The sequence below is a fragment of the Rhineura floridana genome, chromosome 6, assembly GCF_030035675.1.
Source record: "Rhineura floridana isolate rRhiFlo1 chromosome 6, rRhiFlo1.hap2, whole genome shotgun sequence".
Lineage (NCBI taxonomy): Eukaryota > Metazoa > Chordata > Lepidosauria > Squamata > Rhineuridae > Rhineura > Rhineura floridana.
In genome coordinates this window covers 773,182-790,592 of record NC_084485.1, presented here as the reverse complement: position 1 = coordinate 790,592, position 17,411 = coordinate 773,182, and positions in this window count along the sequence as shown.

The window sequence follows — 17,411 nt, the reverse complement described above, 5'->3', positions numbered from 1 at the left end:
GGCACACGCCACTGCAGTCTCCCCAAGAGCTAATTGTCGGTGGTAATGTGCAAAGAAACTGATGGATGGTTCTGAATGAATGTTCTTGCTTAAATTACCCCTTGTGCTGAGCTCCAATTCATGGCTAATTCATTAGACACACATTCATACACAAAAATAAAGAACTTCTGTACCCCCCCCCCACGCTCCCAGCCCATTGTGTGCCAAAGAAGAAGCCTGGAATGAAAGAGGGATAGAAATCTCCTCAAATCAGGGCTGGGGAGCTGCGTGGTGGTGCAGCAAGGGGGAGGGAAGCCACACCCGCAGCAAGGGGGGAAACCCACCTCCCCCCCACACTCTAGGGAGATCACACACCCTGTGCAAGCAGGGGCCTTGGAGGGGGTGGAAAGTGAGGGCAAGGAGAAAAGAGGGTGGCACTGCACAGTCCCCAAGAGAGCGGGAAGGAGTTGCCCAAGCAAGAACAGCTCTTCCTTGGGCATTTGGCCGGGTGTCATGTTCAGGTAAAGCCACGGGGCCGGGCCAAGGACACCTCCCCGTGAGCAGCCTCCCTCCTGGTGTGCTCCATGTCTCACCGGACTAGTGCTGTGTGGTGGGAGGCATCTGGTTCTTCAGTCTTAGGGGAAGGTACCCATGGGGGTCCAGGTTCTAGCCCCCTAGGCCTCCTGGGAGGTTCCTCTGGGGGCTCCTGCCCCAAAGTCCCAGGTGCAATGGTCCCCCTGTGCTGACCAGTTGCTCTGAACCCTCAACCTGGCCCAGCTCTGGTACCCCTGCAGCCTCTGTCTCCATCTCCAGATCACTGCTAGATGTGGAGGTCATGACAGCAGGCAATTAGAGAGGCCTCTCCTTCCCCCACACCACTCCACAATTGGCCTGGATCCCTTGCAATGGCTCTGGGGTGCAGTTCTGGGGTGACGGGCTGCAACACTGGGGTCTTTCATGATGTGGCCGCTGTGTGTGGTTGGGCAGGCACTGCCCCCCTTCTCGGGGGGAATCACAGTGATGGCTGGAAATGTGAAGCTCAAAGGAGAGGGTCCCCTGCACCTGAAGAAGCACGCCTTGATCACACAACAGCTTCAAGCTGGGCAACAGTCAGCAGCCAACTATGCCCTTTTCTGGAGACCTCAACAGGTTTAGCCGTGGTGATGCATGCCCTAGTTGCTTCTGACTGGCAATGCGCTCCATCTGGGTCTGCCTTGGAGGGCTTGGAAACTGCAGCTGGTCCAAAACGCTGCAGCCAGACTGCTGACTGGAACAGGTTACAGGGAGCACATGACTCCCTTCCCACACAACTGCACTGGCTACCAGTCCATTTCCACATTCAGTCCAAAGTGCTGGTTCAGACAGCTAAAGCCCTAAATGGCCGACCTGGACAAGGATCTTCTGCCAGGGCATTCAGCCTGCAGGTGAGGCTCTCCCTCCTGAGGTCCTGCTACTCAGAGATGGGTCTGGTGAGGACAGGAGGGAGGGAGGCAGGGCCCTCTCAGTGGCTGCCCCCAGCCCCGACAATGGCATGTCCTCCCTCCCGAGGTTCACCTCCCCAAACTTCCCTGGCATTCTTCCACAGGATGCTTTCTTCCAGTGGTGCTTTTGGCTACTGCTGCCTTTGTTTCTAGTGCTGCTGTTTATTTCTGCAGTGTCTGATTTTTGTGCTGTAGTTTTAAAAATAGGTTTTAGTTTGTTTATTTTTTCATGAATTTGTTTTCGGTAGTCACCTTGTGCAATATTCTGTTGGAAAGGCGGGATGTAAATGTTCTTCATAAAGAAAAACTAAAGGTGCTGAGGATCCCCTGAGTGCCCCCCCATCCTGCTTGCCTCTCCTCAGAGCACTGCAGGGCGATGGCAGAGGGGTGGGGGAAGGGGGATGAGTGCCCATTAGAGCAGGCCAGAGCAAACGCCCGCCCCAAATCCTGCACCATTAAAATCAGTTCCTGTAAGAGCAGGATTGGCCCCTCCAGTTCTTTCACATCAACACTTGGGGAGTTTGAATATTCAGTGGAGGGAAGGCAGGGCAGCCGGTGGCATGCCAAATAGGTCTGGGGGCAGATTTGCTGCTTGTTCCAGGATGCCCTCCTCCCCCGTTCTGGAGCTGCAACTTCTCCACAGGGGACGGCAGAGCTGGGCCTATGGAAGAAGCTCATTTAGCCTTGGTCGCCCTGTAGGATGACCTCTGTCGGGAGAGGGACAGAGGGAGTGTGACTCTGTTGATTCTCCTTGATCTCTCAGCGGCGTTTGATACCATCGACCATGGTATCCTTCTGGGGAGACTCGCGGAGTTGGGAGTTGGAGGCACTGCTTGGCAGTGGTTCCGCTCCTACTTGGCGGATCGTCGCCAGAAGGTAGTACTTGGGGAACATTGCTCGACACCTTGGACTCTCCATTGTGGAGTCCCTCAGGGGTCGATTTTGTCCCCCATGCTTTTTAACATCTACATGCAGCCTCTGGGTGCCGTCATCAGGAGTTTTGGAGTGCGTTGCCACCAGTACGCTGATGACACGCAGCTCTATTTCTCCTTTTCATCTTCTACAGGTGAGTCTGTGGATGTGCTGAATCATTGCCTGACCGCAATAATGGACTGGATGAGAGCTAATAAACTGAGACTCAATCCAGACAAGACTGAGACACTGTTGGTGAGTGCCTTCCCTGCCCACATGGTGGATGTTCACCCTGTTCTAGATGGGGTTACACTCCCCTTGAAGGAACAGGTTCATAGTCTGGGAGTTCTTTTCGATCCTTCCTTGTCTCTTGAGGCGCAAGTGGCCTCGGTGGCAAGGAATGTGTTCTACCACCTTCGGTTGGTAGCCCAGCTACGCCCCTATCTGGACAGGGATGACCTCGCCTCAGTTGTTCATGCTCTGGTAACTTCTAGGCTGGATTACTGTAATGCGCTCTACGTAGGGCTGCCCTTGAAGACAGTTCGGAAGCTTGAGCTAGTGCAAAACGCAGCAGCCAGACTGCTGACGAGGACCAGCTGGTCAGCACATATAACACCTGTTCTGGCCTGTTTGCACTGGCTACCTATTTGTTTCCGAGCCAGATTCAAGGTGCTGGTTTTGACCTATAAAGCCTTACACGGCGTGGGACCGCAATATCTTGTGGAACGCCTCTCCCGCTATGAACCTACCCGGTCACTTCGCTCAGCATCTAAGGCCCTCCTCCGGGTACCAACCCATCGAGAAGCCCGGAGGACAGTTACTCGATCTAGGGCCTTTTCTGTAGTGGCCCCCAAACTGTGGAACAGCCTCCCCGAAGAAGTACGCCTGGCGCCTACGCTTCTATCTTTTCAGCGCCAGGTTAAGACCTGGCTATGCTCCCAGGCATTTTAAGCGTTTATGTTATAATTTTATATTTTTATTTTTTATTTTGTTGCTGCTTGTGTTTATTGTTTTTTGTCTGATTTTATTGTTGATATTTTGTATTTTAACTTTTTTGTACACCGCCCAGAGAGCCACTCGCTATGGGCGGTCTATAAATGAAACAAGTAAATAAAATAAATAAATAAAGATTATGAGGGGAGAGGAGCGGGGTGGGGGCCACAGAGTTACTTTCCCAAGGTTGCCACACATCTGCCTGCTCAGGTGGCCCTCTGATAGGCAAGTGGAGAGTGGCTGATTGGTGGCCCCATCAGGCAATGATTGCTATTGGAATGGGCATCTTGGGAGGGGGGTGAGAGGTGAGGGAGGTGTGGCTCATTAATTACATGCCAGTAGTGTAGTGGCAAATTCAGAAGTGCATGGCAGTCACAGCCACACTCCTCCCTCGTTTTTGCTGTGGAGTTCAGAATTACATTCTTGGGAGCCAGTAAGCACAAAAGAGGAGAGTGTTAGCTACTGAAAAGAGTCTTCTCAGTGGCTGACTCACCTCCTTTCACTCTGATTGGCTCCAATCATCAGGAAAGGACAAGGAAGCATGTCAGAGGACTCTTCTTAGTGGCTAACACACTCCCCTTTCATGCTGATTGGCTCTTAGAATGCTGGAGACATAGAGACCCTGCTCCCACAAAGGTAAGGGGTCTAAGACCCCCGAGACCCTGGACGACTACACCATTGCATGGTACATTTGTCTTCTGGAGAACGCAATCAGGGCCTAGGGAGGGAGCACGGCAGGAGGACTGATAAAGGCCTGCAGCAGCGATGCTGGCAACAAGGATCAAAGGTGCCTGCCGAGGGTGGCATCCCAGCAGGAAACAGCATGTTTATTTATTTTATTATTTGATTTATATCCCTCCCTTCCTCCCAGCAGGAGCCATGTTGCTGGAGCCAGGGCTATGGCAGAGGCCAGCAAGTGGTTCAGGCCACCTCCTCCCGGTGGGAGTTGTTCTCTTGATGGTCAAACAGCTTTTAAGGGTTATTAATGGCGCTGGAAAGATCCCTGTGACTCCAACAACACAGCAACGACGCAGCCCTCAAGAGCAAAATAGATTCTTTGAAATGAAAATACCAGAGACTGAGGGGCCACTTGTGCACGTCCCCCCCCCCACGCAAACTCACATAGAAAAGACAGAAAAAGAAAAGGCGCTCAGGGATGCTGGGTGCATTTTCACGGGCAATCATGTGCCTTGGGGATGGGGGGGCAGGATTTATGCTCCCGGCGCCTGAGAGAAAGCACAGCTCTTTAAAAGGCACTGCAGACAAGCGCCCGCATTTCTATGACAACCACACTTTCTGCAAGGAGAGGGAACAAAGACCAGGTGCTGGAAGGTGCACCCACCCACCCACTGCCCCCCATTGCACAGGAAGGACGTGGGAGACTCCTCGGAAAGTGCCGCTTCAGAGTGCAGCCAGGGAAGGATGTGGGCTATTTTTCCTCATGTCCTGTGGCCCTCGGGTCCGGCTTGCGGGATTCACAGAAGAGGCAACTGGTTGGCTACTGGGAGAACATGGTGCTGGACTGGATGGGCCCCTTTTGGCCTGATCCAGCCACAGGGCCCTTCTGATGTTCACTTGCCAGGAGGGGATTGTTTGTTTGTTTTACATAGGAGAGAATTAGAAAACGCAAGCCCCCCTCCTCATTTGCAGCCTAAGGTGGTATAGGCCAAGCCTCTCGTTCTGCCTGCCTGGGAAGACCAGGCCTCAGCCACCCCTGTTCAGGGTTGTTTCTCAGTGCCCTGGAGCACATAAGACACAAGAGATGCCCCTGAGCATGTGCAGAGTATTTTTCTCCCACCACTCACCAAGCCAACCTCCATACTCCTGGGGCTAGGGGGGTATAGCTGCCAGGTGGGAAGAGGTGGCTTCTGGGCAGTTGTGGGGCCCAGCACCTCTTTGAAGATAGTGACGTCTTCTGGCCTGTCTCATCTGCCACTTTGGGGGGTCCAGCATCCCACTCATATTGATTTCTTCTTTGGGAACCACAAGACCCCTTGCTGAGTTGACTCCTGGAATTCTAGGTGGGGGTCATCTGGACTAATCTGCAGGGAGCAAGGCTGGCACTGGGGTCACGTAGATATGGTGCGCTGGGGGTGCAGCAAGAAGAGAGCGTGGAGGAGTCAATGGGGGGAAGCCTCAAATGCTCCAGAACAGTCTGCTTGCAGAGAACCCCACAAGGCACCTTTCTGGGGAGAGACACACACAGCCCTCCCTATAGATGCAGGAAAGGACATAAGAACATAAGAAGAGCCTGCTGGATCAGGGCAGTGGCCCATCTAGTCCAGCATCCTGTTCTCACAGTGGCCAACCAGGTGCCTGGGGGAAGCCCGCAAGCAGGACCCGAGTGCAAGAACACTCTCCCCTCCTGAGGCTTCCGGCAACTGGTTTTCAGAAGCATGCTGCCTCTGACTAGGGTGGCAGAGCACAGCCATCATGGCTAGTAGCCATTGATAGCCCTGTCCTCCATGAATTTGTCTAATCTTCTTTTAAAGCCGTCCAAGCTGGTGGCCATTACTGCATCTTGTGGGAGCAAATTCCATAGTTTAACTATGCGCTGAGTAAAGAAGTACTTCCTTTTGTCTGTCCTGAATCTTCCAACATTCAGCTTCTTTGAATGTCCACGAGTTCTAGTATTATGAGAGAGGGAGAAGAACTTTTCTCTATCCACTTTCTCAATGCCATGCATAATTTTATACACTTCTATCATGTCTCCTCTGACCCACCTTTTCTCTAAACTAAAAAGCCCCAAATGCTGCAACCTTTCCTCGTAAGGGAGTCGCTCCATCCCCTTGATCATTCTGGTTGCCCTCTTCTGAACCTTTTCCAACTCTATAATATCCTTTTTGAGATGAGGCGACCAGAACTGTACACAGTATTCCAAATGCGGCCGCACCATAGATTTATACAACGGCATTATGAGATCGGCTGTTTTATTTTCAATACCTTTCCTAATTATCGCTAGCATGGAATTTGCCTGTTTCACAGCTGCCGCACACTGGGTCGACATTTCCATCGTGCTGTCCACTACAACCCCGAGGTCTCTCTCCTGGTCGGTCACCGCCAGTTCAGACCCCATGAGCGTATATGTGAAATTAAGGTTTTTTTGCTCCAATATGCATAATTTTACACTTGTTTATATTGAATTGCATTTGCCATTTTTCCACCCATTCACTCAGTTTGGAGAGGTCTTTTTGGAGCTCTTCACAATCCCTTTTTGTTTTAACAACCCTGAACAATTTAGTGTCGTCAGCAAACTTGGCCACTTCACTGCTCACTCCTAATTCTAGGTCATTAATGAACAAGTTGAAAAGTACAGGTCCCAATACCGATCCTTGAGGGACTCCACTTTCTACAGCCCTCCATTGGGAGAACTGTCCGTTTATTCCTACTCTCTGCTTTCTGCTTCTTAACCAATTCCTTATCCACAAGAGGACCTCTCCTCTTATTCCATGACTGCTAAGCTTCCTCAGAAGCCTTTGGTGAGGTACCTTGTCAAACGCTTTTTGAAAGTCTAAGTACACTATGTCCACTGGATCACCTCTATCTATATGCTTGTTGACACTCTCAAAGAATTCTAATAGGTTACTGAGACAGGACTTTCCCTTGCAGAAGCCATGCTGGCTCTGCTTCAGCAAGGCTTGTTCTTCTATGTGCTTAGTTAATCTAGCTTTAATAATACTTTCTACCAGTTTTCCAGGGACAGAAGTTAAGCTAACTGGCCTGTAATTTCCGGGATCCCCTCTGGATCCCTTTTTGAAGATTGGCATTACATTTGCCACTTTCCAGTCCTCAGGCACGGAGGACGACCCAAGGGACAAGTTACATATTTTAGTTAGCAGATCAGCAATTTCACATTTGAGTTCTTTGAGAACTCTCGGGTGGATGCCATCCGGGCCCGGTGATTTGTCAGTTTTTATATTGTCCATTAAGCTTAGAACTTCCTCTCTCGTTACCACTGTTTGTCTCAGTTCCTCAGAATCCCTTCCTGCAAATGTTAGTTCAGGTTCAGGGATCTGCCCTATATCTTCCACTGTGAAGACAGATGCAAAGAATTCATTTAGCTTCTCTGCAATCTCCTTATCGTTCTTTAGTACACCTTTGACTCCCTTATCATCCAAGGGTCCAATTGTCTCCCTAGATGGTCTCCTGCTTTGAATGTATTTATAGAATTTTTTGTTGTTGGTTTTTATGTTCTTAGCAATGTGCTCCTCAAATTCTTTTTTAGCATCCCTTATTGTCTTCTTGCATTTCTTTTGCCAGAGTTTGTGTTCTTTTTTATTTTCTTCATTTGGACAAGACTTCCATTTTTTGAAGGAAGACTTTTTGCCTCTAAGAGCTTCCTTGACTTTGCTCGTTAACCATGCTGGCATCTTCTTGGCCCTGGCGGTACCTTTTCTGATCTGCGGTATGCACTCCAGTTGAGCTTCTAATATAGTGTTTTTAAACAACTTCCAAGCATTTTCGAGTGATGTGACCCTCTGGACTTTGTTTTTCAGCTTTCTTTTTACCAATCCCCTCATTTTTGTGAAGTTTCCTCTTTTGAAGTCAAATGTGACCGTGTTGGATTTTCTTGGCAATTGGCCAGTTACATGTATGTTTAATTTAATAGCACTGTGGTCACTGCTCCCAATCGGTTCAACAACACTTACATCTCGCACCAGGTCCCGGTCCCCACTGAGGATTAAGTCCAGGGTTGCCGTCCCTCTGGTCGGTTCCATGACCAACTGATCTAGGGAATAGTCATTTAGAATATCTAGAAACTTTGCTTCTTTGTCATGACTGGAACACATATGCAGCCAGTCTATGTCCGGGTAGTTGAAGTCACCCATTACTACCACATTTCCTAGTTTGGATGCTTCCTCAATTTCATATCTCATCTCAAAGTCTCCCTGAGCATTTTGATCAGGGGGACGATAGATCGTTCCCAGTATTAAGTCCCTCCTGGGGCATGGTATCACCACCCACAACGATTCTGTGGAGGAGTCTGCCTCTTTTGGGGTTTCGAGCTTGCTGGATTCAATGCCTTCTTTCACGTATAGAGCGACTCCGCCACCAATACGTCCTTCTCTGTCCTTCCGATATAGTTTATATCCAGGGATAACCGTATCCCACTGGTTTTCTCCATTCCACCAGGTCTCGGTTATGCTCACTATATCAATGCTCTTCTCTAAGACCAAGCACTCCAGTTCTCCCATCTTGGTTCAGAGGCTCCTAGCATTAGCGTACAGGCACTTGTAAGCAGTGTCTCTCTTCAAGTGTCTTTGGCACTTGTGGTTAGGCCTGTGGTAATTGCTCTTCTGAATTTATATCCTGTGCCCCTGCTCTCACAATGCCTACTTCTAGGCCTACCCCTTGTAAAATTTCATCATTTCTTTGGTTTTTATCCCAGGGGGGAGGTTTATTCCGAACCGGACCTTTCTCAGCTCCTGTCGGGTTTCCCCCCTCAGTCAGTTTAAAAGCTGCTCTGCTACCTTTTTAATTTTAAGTGCCAGCAGTCTGGTTCCATTCTGCTTCAAGTGGAGCCCGTCCCTTTTGTACAGGCCCGGCTTGTCCCAAAATGTTCCCCAGTGCCTAACAAATCCAAACCCTTCCACCCGACACCATCGTCTCATCCATGCATTGAGACTGCGAAACTGGGCCTGTCTGGCTGGTCCTGCGCGTGGAACTGGTAGCATTTCAGAGAAAGCCACCTTGGAGGTCCTGGCTTTCAGCATCCTACCTAGCAACCTAAATTTTGCTTCCAGGACCTCACGGCTGCATTTCCCCATGTCGTTGGTGCCAACGTGCACCACGGCCACTGACTCCTTCCCAGCACTGTCTACCAAACTATCTAAACGACGGGCGATATCCGCAACCTTCGCACCAGGCAGGCAAAACACCTTGTGGTCTACACACCCATCACACACCCCACTGTCTATGTTCCTAATGATCGAATCACCCACTACAAGGATCCCTCCACTCCCTGGAGATATATCCTCGGCACGAGAGGATAGCTGCTCATCCCCCAAGGAATGGGTCCCTTCTAAGGGATTGTTTCCCTCTTCCTCAGCTGGATGCTCTCCTTCCCCGAGACCATCGTTGTCCATGATAGCAGGAGAGCTATCATCGTTGGAGTGGGACACAGCTATAACGTCCCTGAAGGCCTCCTCCACACACCTCTCTGCCTCTCTCAGCTTTTCCAGGTCCGCCACCTTGGCCTCAAGGAAATGAAGTCATTCCCGGAGAGCCAGGAGCTCATTGCACCGAGAGCACACCCACGACTTCTGTCCAACAGGCAGATAGTCGTACATGCTGCAGGCGGTGCAAAACACTGGAAAGCCCCCACACCCCTGCTGGCTTCTTACTTGCATAGTTTTGTTTAAGGTTTATTACGTCAATGGGTTGGAGACTGCGGTTTAGTTGAGGTCAGGGAACAGACGGGCAGAGTGGGGGGCCCTGGCCTCCTCGCCCTGGCCTCCTCGCCCTGCTGCCGAACTCGCTCTGCTGCTTAACTCGCCTTGACGCTTTGTCAGCTGGGGCTCCCTCTAGCTCGTGGAGCAGGCTCCCTCGCTAGGGTGCTCTGACTTTATATGTGTGGCTGGTTCCTCCCAGCTACTGCTGCCAGCCAGTGATGTGTTACTTGAGGCTGATGGCTATCAGCTGGGGCTTCACTCTTTAGTATTCTCTCAGGCTTCCTTCCTTCCTGAGCGAGGGGTGGGGCTGTTTAAGCTTTTGGCTGCTTTTAATCTAAGCAAGGGGCTGCGCCTTCCAGGCAAGTCTTTTGTGTTTGTTGTTTTCCCACCTAGAACAGCCTGACCTTTCTTTAACCTAGGGAAACAGAGCTTGTGGTTGTGTTTCAGGAAGGCTGAAGCTGCCCTTTTTAGCAAGGACTGAGCTGACTCTCTCCCTGTATGTGTCGATGGAGTTTCCTTTTCCCCCTTCTCTCCGACTGGAATTTAGCCTTGTTTACAGTGTCCCCTGAAGCTTTCCTGCTAGGGTGGTGTTGAAAACTAGCTTTCTATAGGCTTCCTTCTCCTAGGATCTGTCTCCTAAGATATAGGTTCTTTCAGGATTTGGCTCCTAGCTCAGGGTGACCTTGGGCTGCCCTTATTACTTATTGCTCTGAGCTGTTTTACTTCAATTAAATAATGGAATAAATGGAGCTACTTACCCTCTACCTTACCTACAAACTCTTCAGCGCCGTCCAAGGCTCTGTGGGAGGAAGGGATCCAAGGCCTGCTCAAGGCCAGCAGTGCACAGGACCCTGAGCCCACTGCCAAGAAGCCCTGCCTGGCAGAGACCCCAAAATTCAACAAGTGGACCCACAGAGGCCTTCAGACTGGCAGGAAAAACCCAACGGCTGCTGGACGGAGGGGGGAACTTTCACCCAGAGGACACAGATCCCCCCTCCTGGCATTCACAGGCCCATTTCTGAAGTTGTGGGTGTTTCTAGTATGGGAAATGGGGGGGGGATTTCAGTTGTGGGGGCTCATCATTCCAAGCAAGTTTCAGAGGCTCACTCTTGGATACATTTAGGCTTAACATGCAAACCAAGCAAACCAAAACCTGCTTGGAGTATTTTATTAGGTGTTTTTGTGGTTAGTTGTAACAGTATAACAACCAGAGGGGAACAACTTGCTGATGGATCTCTGGAATCAGCTCTTCCCAGGCAGCCTTTTAGCGCTCCTGACTCTGCCCCTGATTTACTCTTGGCTCAGTTAATTACAGTACTTATCACTCATATACTCTGGAATATTCAAGATGCTTCACATCTATCAGCTCTGTAATACAACAGCAGGCCAGTGCAATTGTCCCCGTTGAAGATGGGGGGCTGAGGCTGAATGAAGAGTGGCTGAAGCCGAAGAGAGATGTCATCATGGCTGAGGTGAGCCTTCAACCCAAAATGGCCCAACACCACCCACTAGCAGCTGATTCTTTCAGTCACCATGACCCTGGGCCGGGTATCCTTCTGAATGCTCTGGCAGAGAGAAGGCAGAATGACATGTTGCCTCAATAAAACATGTCCCTAAACCTGTTTTTAGTGAAGGAACACAAATGTGGAGTGACCACAGAAATGTGCAACCACACTTGGAATATTAGGTACACATCTGGTCACTGAGAGAGCCAGTGTGGCCTAGTGGTTAGAGTGTTGCACTACGACCTTGGAGGCCAGGGTTCGAATCCCCACACAGCCATGAAGCTCACTGGGTGACCTTGGGCCAGTCACTGCCTCCCAGCCTCAGGGGAAGGCAATGGTAACCCCCTCTGAATACCGCTTACCATGAAAACCCTATTCGTAGGGTCGCCCATAAGTTGGGATCGACTTGAAGGCAGCCCATTTCCATTTTCCTGGTCACTGCACAAGAAACAGAGCTGGAAAAAGTTTGGAAAAGGGTAACTCAAATGATCAGGGGGATGGAGCGACTCCCCTGTGAGGAAAGGTTGCAGCATTTGGGGCTTTTTAGTTTAGAGAAAAGGCCAGTCAGAGGGGATATGACAGAGATGTATAAAATTATGCACAGAGTGAAGACAGCGGATAGAGAAAAGTTTTTCTCCCTCTCTCATAACAGTAGAACTTGGGGACATCCAATGAAGCTGAGTGTTGGAAGATTCAGGAGAGACAAACACAAGTACCTTTTCACATAGTGCAGAGTTAAACTTAGGAGGAGGTGGTGGCTATCAATGGCTAATAGCCATGCTGGCTGTGTAGTCCCTCCAGTGGTGGAGGTGGTGCCCCTGACTACCAGCTCATGGAGAGGAAGAGTGGGAGAGCACTTGCAGGCTTCCCACCAGGGCATCCGCTTGGCTACTGTGAGACCTGGGGGGGCCTCTGCTGGTCTGAGTGAAGCATTTCTCGGGGAGAGTCAGTGAGAAGGGGGGGTGCTGCTGACTTTTGAGCCCAGCCAGGGGGAAAGCTAGAGATGGCTCTGGGGAGGGGGGTGTTTTCAGAGGAGAATCTCCAGGCAGAGGAAGAGTCTAATGACCCTCTCCTAGCCACTGCCACAGCCCGCTTCTACCCCCTGCCCTGCGCTGGCCTTGCTAGTCCACTGAAATGGCAAGGACCTGAAAAACTGGAAAGGCAGCGAGTTGTGTATGTTTTCTAATCTATCAGCACAGGGAAAATGGAAAAATAAACATTTTGAAGCTGTGGCCAATCAGACGTGTGGCAAGAAGCTTGCCCACCCAAACCATCACTGCACATCCCAAAGGGACACCCCTTTAAAAAGATGGAAATGCAGTGCTAAAGTGACCCACACCTATGGAGACTGTGAGACTGTTTCATTTTTTCCAAAAAAAGGCAGATTCTCTGCAGTCTAAAAAAAGGTGGAAGAAGCACAGGGAAAAGATGTGGGGAGAACAATTTGATAAGGATGCCCCATAAAAAGTGAGTGGACAAAGTGTGGCAAATCCACCCTTAAATGCCTAGTGTGGAACCCCCAGCATTTCCAGCCCTCTGAAGGGTTTCTTCTCTGAACCAGCATCTCAACCAGCATCTCCTGGTTGATCTTCCAGCCTGCAAGTGTCCTTCTAAAATGCTGCTGATCTTAACACCCAGAAGCCAACGAGCTGCCTGGGAGGGTGGGAGGACGCTTCCTTTCAGATGGACTTGTTTTCATTGGCCCACCTATGCTATGGCTTTGGTCTTCTAACATTCCTGTCCTTCCGTGCTCCTGCCCTTTTATTCCAAGGCTCCTTCTGCCGTCTGCCTTGGTGTCCTGGACTCCTCTTCTCATCTGCCCTCTGAATCAGAACCACATGCAGCTGGGCCTCTGATAATATCCTTAAGGAACCTTCAGCCTTAAGGGGACAGTTTTTCACTCCACCCCCACTCCTCCACAGCAATTTCCCACGTTTGCTAAATCTGGTGTGCTGCTTTGCTCTGCAGCCAGTTCATGGTGGTCCTGTGATGCCCTTCAAATAAGGGGTGCTTCATCTCTCCAGTCCCAGAAATCTGTGTATGGTGTGCACATTTGGAGCCCCCTCCTTCCCAAGAGGGAGGGACTTTGGGGGCTAGTCTTCTGGGCCAGCAAGCTGTTTCTAGGTCACTGAATGCACACTGGAACCAGAGCTGTTACAGAAGGAAAAGCCCAGCCCATGGACTTAATTAATCCCTTCCAAATGCCAGCCCACCCAAGGGCAGGAGCAAGAGCTGGGGGGGGGGACAAAGTGGGTGGATGCAACCCATTTTTCTGCTCTCACACATGGCTTTGCAGTTGGGCACCCAGCATGAAAAGTCATCAAGCTTCCTTGAAAGACATAAATCCCTGATGCAGTGCCAGTGGATTAGCCCAAGCTGCCAAGGCCTGGCAACAAAAGCTGTGCATGAGAGAGAGAGAGAGGTTGGAGGACCAGGTGCTAATAGAGAGAAATCAAGCCATGGAGCCAAATGCCAAGCTGGTTCGTTTGCTCCCTGCAAACATTGCCTCTCACCTCTCTCACAGCCACAAATCCAGCTTTCTGGATGCTGGGATACTGTCTGGGGCTGGAAGCCTCCCAACCCCTGAGGTGGGGGTTTATTCCCCCTCCTCCCCCAATCCCCAAGGCTGGAAAAGATCCATCAGGCACCTTCCACTCCAGAGGGATATATATTATCTAAATTTGATAAGACAACTTAATTTCTCTCCCTGTCTGTTACTGGCGATAAAACCGGGAGACTTTTATGACCCGGAGTCCTCTGCAAGATTGTCAGGAACTTATTATACAAGGTATAACTGGATTTCTCTCCGCAGATGGCTTGCAGCCATGGGCTGTAACACAATTCTGCAGCACATTTGGTGGAATAAATGCAAAGCACTTGTTACAGCGACTTAGATAAGAGAGAAGGCAACACAGCTCTTGCAGGCTAATTCGGAATCAGATCGGCTTTTTTCTTGCTGTGAAGGGCGACAGAAGGAAAGTGCCTTGCCTTGCTTTCCTTGCCACACGGAGGGGGGCTGGGTGGGGGTGGCCTTCAGCCGGCTGGGTGGACACCTTGTTCTGCTGAGATCCAGAGGGAGTGAAACACAAGGCCGCCTTTGCCCCCAGGTCTCCTGGGGTGAACAGCGAGGAATGAACTGGGGTGCAGTGGGAATCCCAAAGGTGGTGTGGATGGATGGATACCAGCAAAGCCTTCTCTCAGGCCTGCCTCTCAAGGCACTGGCTCAGTTGGAAGGAGATGACACACAAGGGGAGGGGGCAGCAGCAGGGGGCTCCAGTATAGCCCCCCCCATCATGGCACAGGGCTGTAGGGTGGGAGAATGGTGACTGAATCTGCTGCAGCTGCCTGAAGAGTGAGGCAAGCAGCCCTCTCGCCTTCCTGCTCTTCTCTCTCCGCCAGGAGCTGTTTGCTGCCTTAAGGGAGGGTGTCCATGCAGTCTGTTGCCACTGTCAGGAGACACCTTTGCCTTCCACGCAGTCCTCTAATGCCTCACCCAACATTTTCATGCTGCTGGTAAGCCCCTCTCTCCCACCCCCCACCTTTCCAAAACATGGGTGTGTGTGCTCAAGTAAGTGACTTAAGATCCAACCTCCCCTCTGTCTTGACTGCAAAAATACTCCATGTTCAGCCTTGTCTCAGAGTTAGGGGTCCCTTGGACTATGCATGCGTGTGAGTGTGTCAAAGTGTAGTCTTCCAGGTGATCTTAAGACTGAAGGGAATTCAGGGAGCCGCACACAAATATCCAGTTTTGGAGGACTACACGTTTGCCAAACTTCCGGGCTCTAATGGATCAGGAGGCACTCAGACCATTTTGACAACCCAGTGGGTAAGTTGCTAAGGACCGGGCATCTTCTACATACATGTGGGGGGAGGGATGCTTGGTTCTCCCCTGGGAGCAAAGCATTTATGTATAGTACAGCCACTTAGCAAGAGGAAGACACTCTCTCTTCAGGCCTAAGTCTGGTTTGGCCCCTCAAGAGAGGTGGGGAGACGGATGGGGGCCCGCACATCTTGTCCAGTAGAGCCGGTTGACCAGTGGAGGCTTCATGCCCTGAACTTGATGGCTGGCCGGGCAGAGGCTCATCCTCCTCTTCTCGGGAGAAGACTGGCACTGGAACCGGCACCACTTGGCCCTGGTGAGGCAGAGGCCAGGGCTTCTCCCTCCTCACCCCCTCCTCCTGCGCCCCCTCCAGGGCCAGCTCATCCTTCCTCTTACCTCATTTAGGGGCTGTCCAAAGCAGAGGCCAGATGGACGGCCAGTGATTTGTCATGCACTTATCCTTTTGCAGGGTGTCCTGTGGGCAGCGAGCGGCCACCTGGCACCCTCATTCATCTCCATTTGCTCCTTCCTGCTTTGCGCCCCTAATTTCCAGTCAGTGCATTGGAGGTGAAAGTCTTATCTTCTTTGCCGTTCCCAGGATCAGAAAACAATTGCAGCCCCTTCTCTAGGAAGGCCTGGTGGTGACAGGCCTATTAGTGTCAGTGAGTTTGAGACACGGCTGCGCTGGCAAAGCAATCAGGCCCCTCCAAGCCAGCTTGGGGTGGGAGCACCTGCCCTCTCCCCTGGAAGATGCCCCTTGAACCGCACCAGCGACCCAGGAGGAGCGGAGGAGGAGGAACCTTGGAGGAGGAACCTTGGAGGAAAGACCTGTCAATCCCTCCCAACCTAGCGAGCAAAACAGCACTTTTTCAAATCTTGCCCTTTTTAATATAGATATTGAGTCGGCAGACATCTTTTATTGGACCAGCTTCTGTTGTTTCGCAGAGAAGCTTCTGAATTCACACAGAGCTCTTTGTCAGTTAGAAGAGAAAGGCAGCCACTGGACATGCAATGAAGTTGAAGGTTGGCAGATTCAGGACAGACAAAAGAAAGTACTTCTTCACGCAACACATACTTAAATTATGGAATTCGCTCCCGAAAGATAACAGAGAAAGTCCCTGTCTAATATTTAAGGGGATGGAGTTCCATAGGGTAGATGCCGCCACACTAAAGGTCCGCTTCCTATGTTGTGCAGAACAGACCACCTGATAAGATGGTATCTGCAGGAGGCCTCACCGGCAGAGCGCAATGATCAACTGGGTATCATAGAATAGTAGAGTTGGAAGGGGCCTATAAGGCCATCCAGTCCAACCCCCTGCTCAATGCAGAAATCCAAATCAAAGCATTCCTGACAGATGGCTGTCCAGCTGCCTCTTGAATGCCTCCAGTGTCAGAGAGCCCACCACCTCTCTAGGTCATTGATTCCATTGTCGTGTGGCTCTAACAGTTAGGAGGTTTTTCCTGATGTTCAGCTGAAATCTGGCTTCCTGCAACTTGAGCCTGTTATTCCGTGTTGTGCACTCTGGGACAACAGACAAGAGATCCCGGCCCTCCTCTATGTGACAACCTTTCATGTACTTGAAGAGTGCTATCATATCTCCCCTCAGTCTTCTCTTCTCCAGGCTAAACATGCCCAGTTCTTTCAGTCTCTCCTCATAGGGTTTTGTTTCCAGTCCCCTGATCATCTTTGTTGCCCTCCTCTGAACCTGTTCCAGTTTGTCTGCATCCTTCTTGAAGTGCGGAGACCAGAACTGGATGCAGTATTCAAGATGAGGCCTAACCAGTGCTGAATAGAGGGAAACTAGTACTTCACGTGATTTGGAAACTATACTTCTGTTAATGCAGCCTAATATAGCATTTGCCTTTTTTGCAGCCACATCACACTGTTGACTCATATTCAGCTTGTGATCAATTCCAAGATCCTTCTCACATGTCGTATTGCTGAGCCAAGTATCCCCCATCTTATAATTTGGTTTCTTTTTCCTAAGTGTAGAACTTTGCATTTATCCCTGCTGAATGTCATTCTGTTGTTTTCAGCCCAATGCTCCAGCCTATCAAGGTCCCTTTGAATTTTGTTTCTGTCTTCCAGGTATTAGCTATGCCCCCAATTTTGTATCATCTGCAAATTTGATAAGCATGCTCTGTACCTCCTCATCCAAGTTGTTAATAAAGATGTTTATTTATTTATTCAATTTCTTAGTCGCCCATCTGGCTGGTTATCCAGCCACTCTGGGCGATGTACAAAATAGACATACAAATACATTAGACATTACAAATCTGAAAACAATGGTAATAAAATCTAGCCCACCCCAAAAACCTGCCTAAAGAG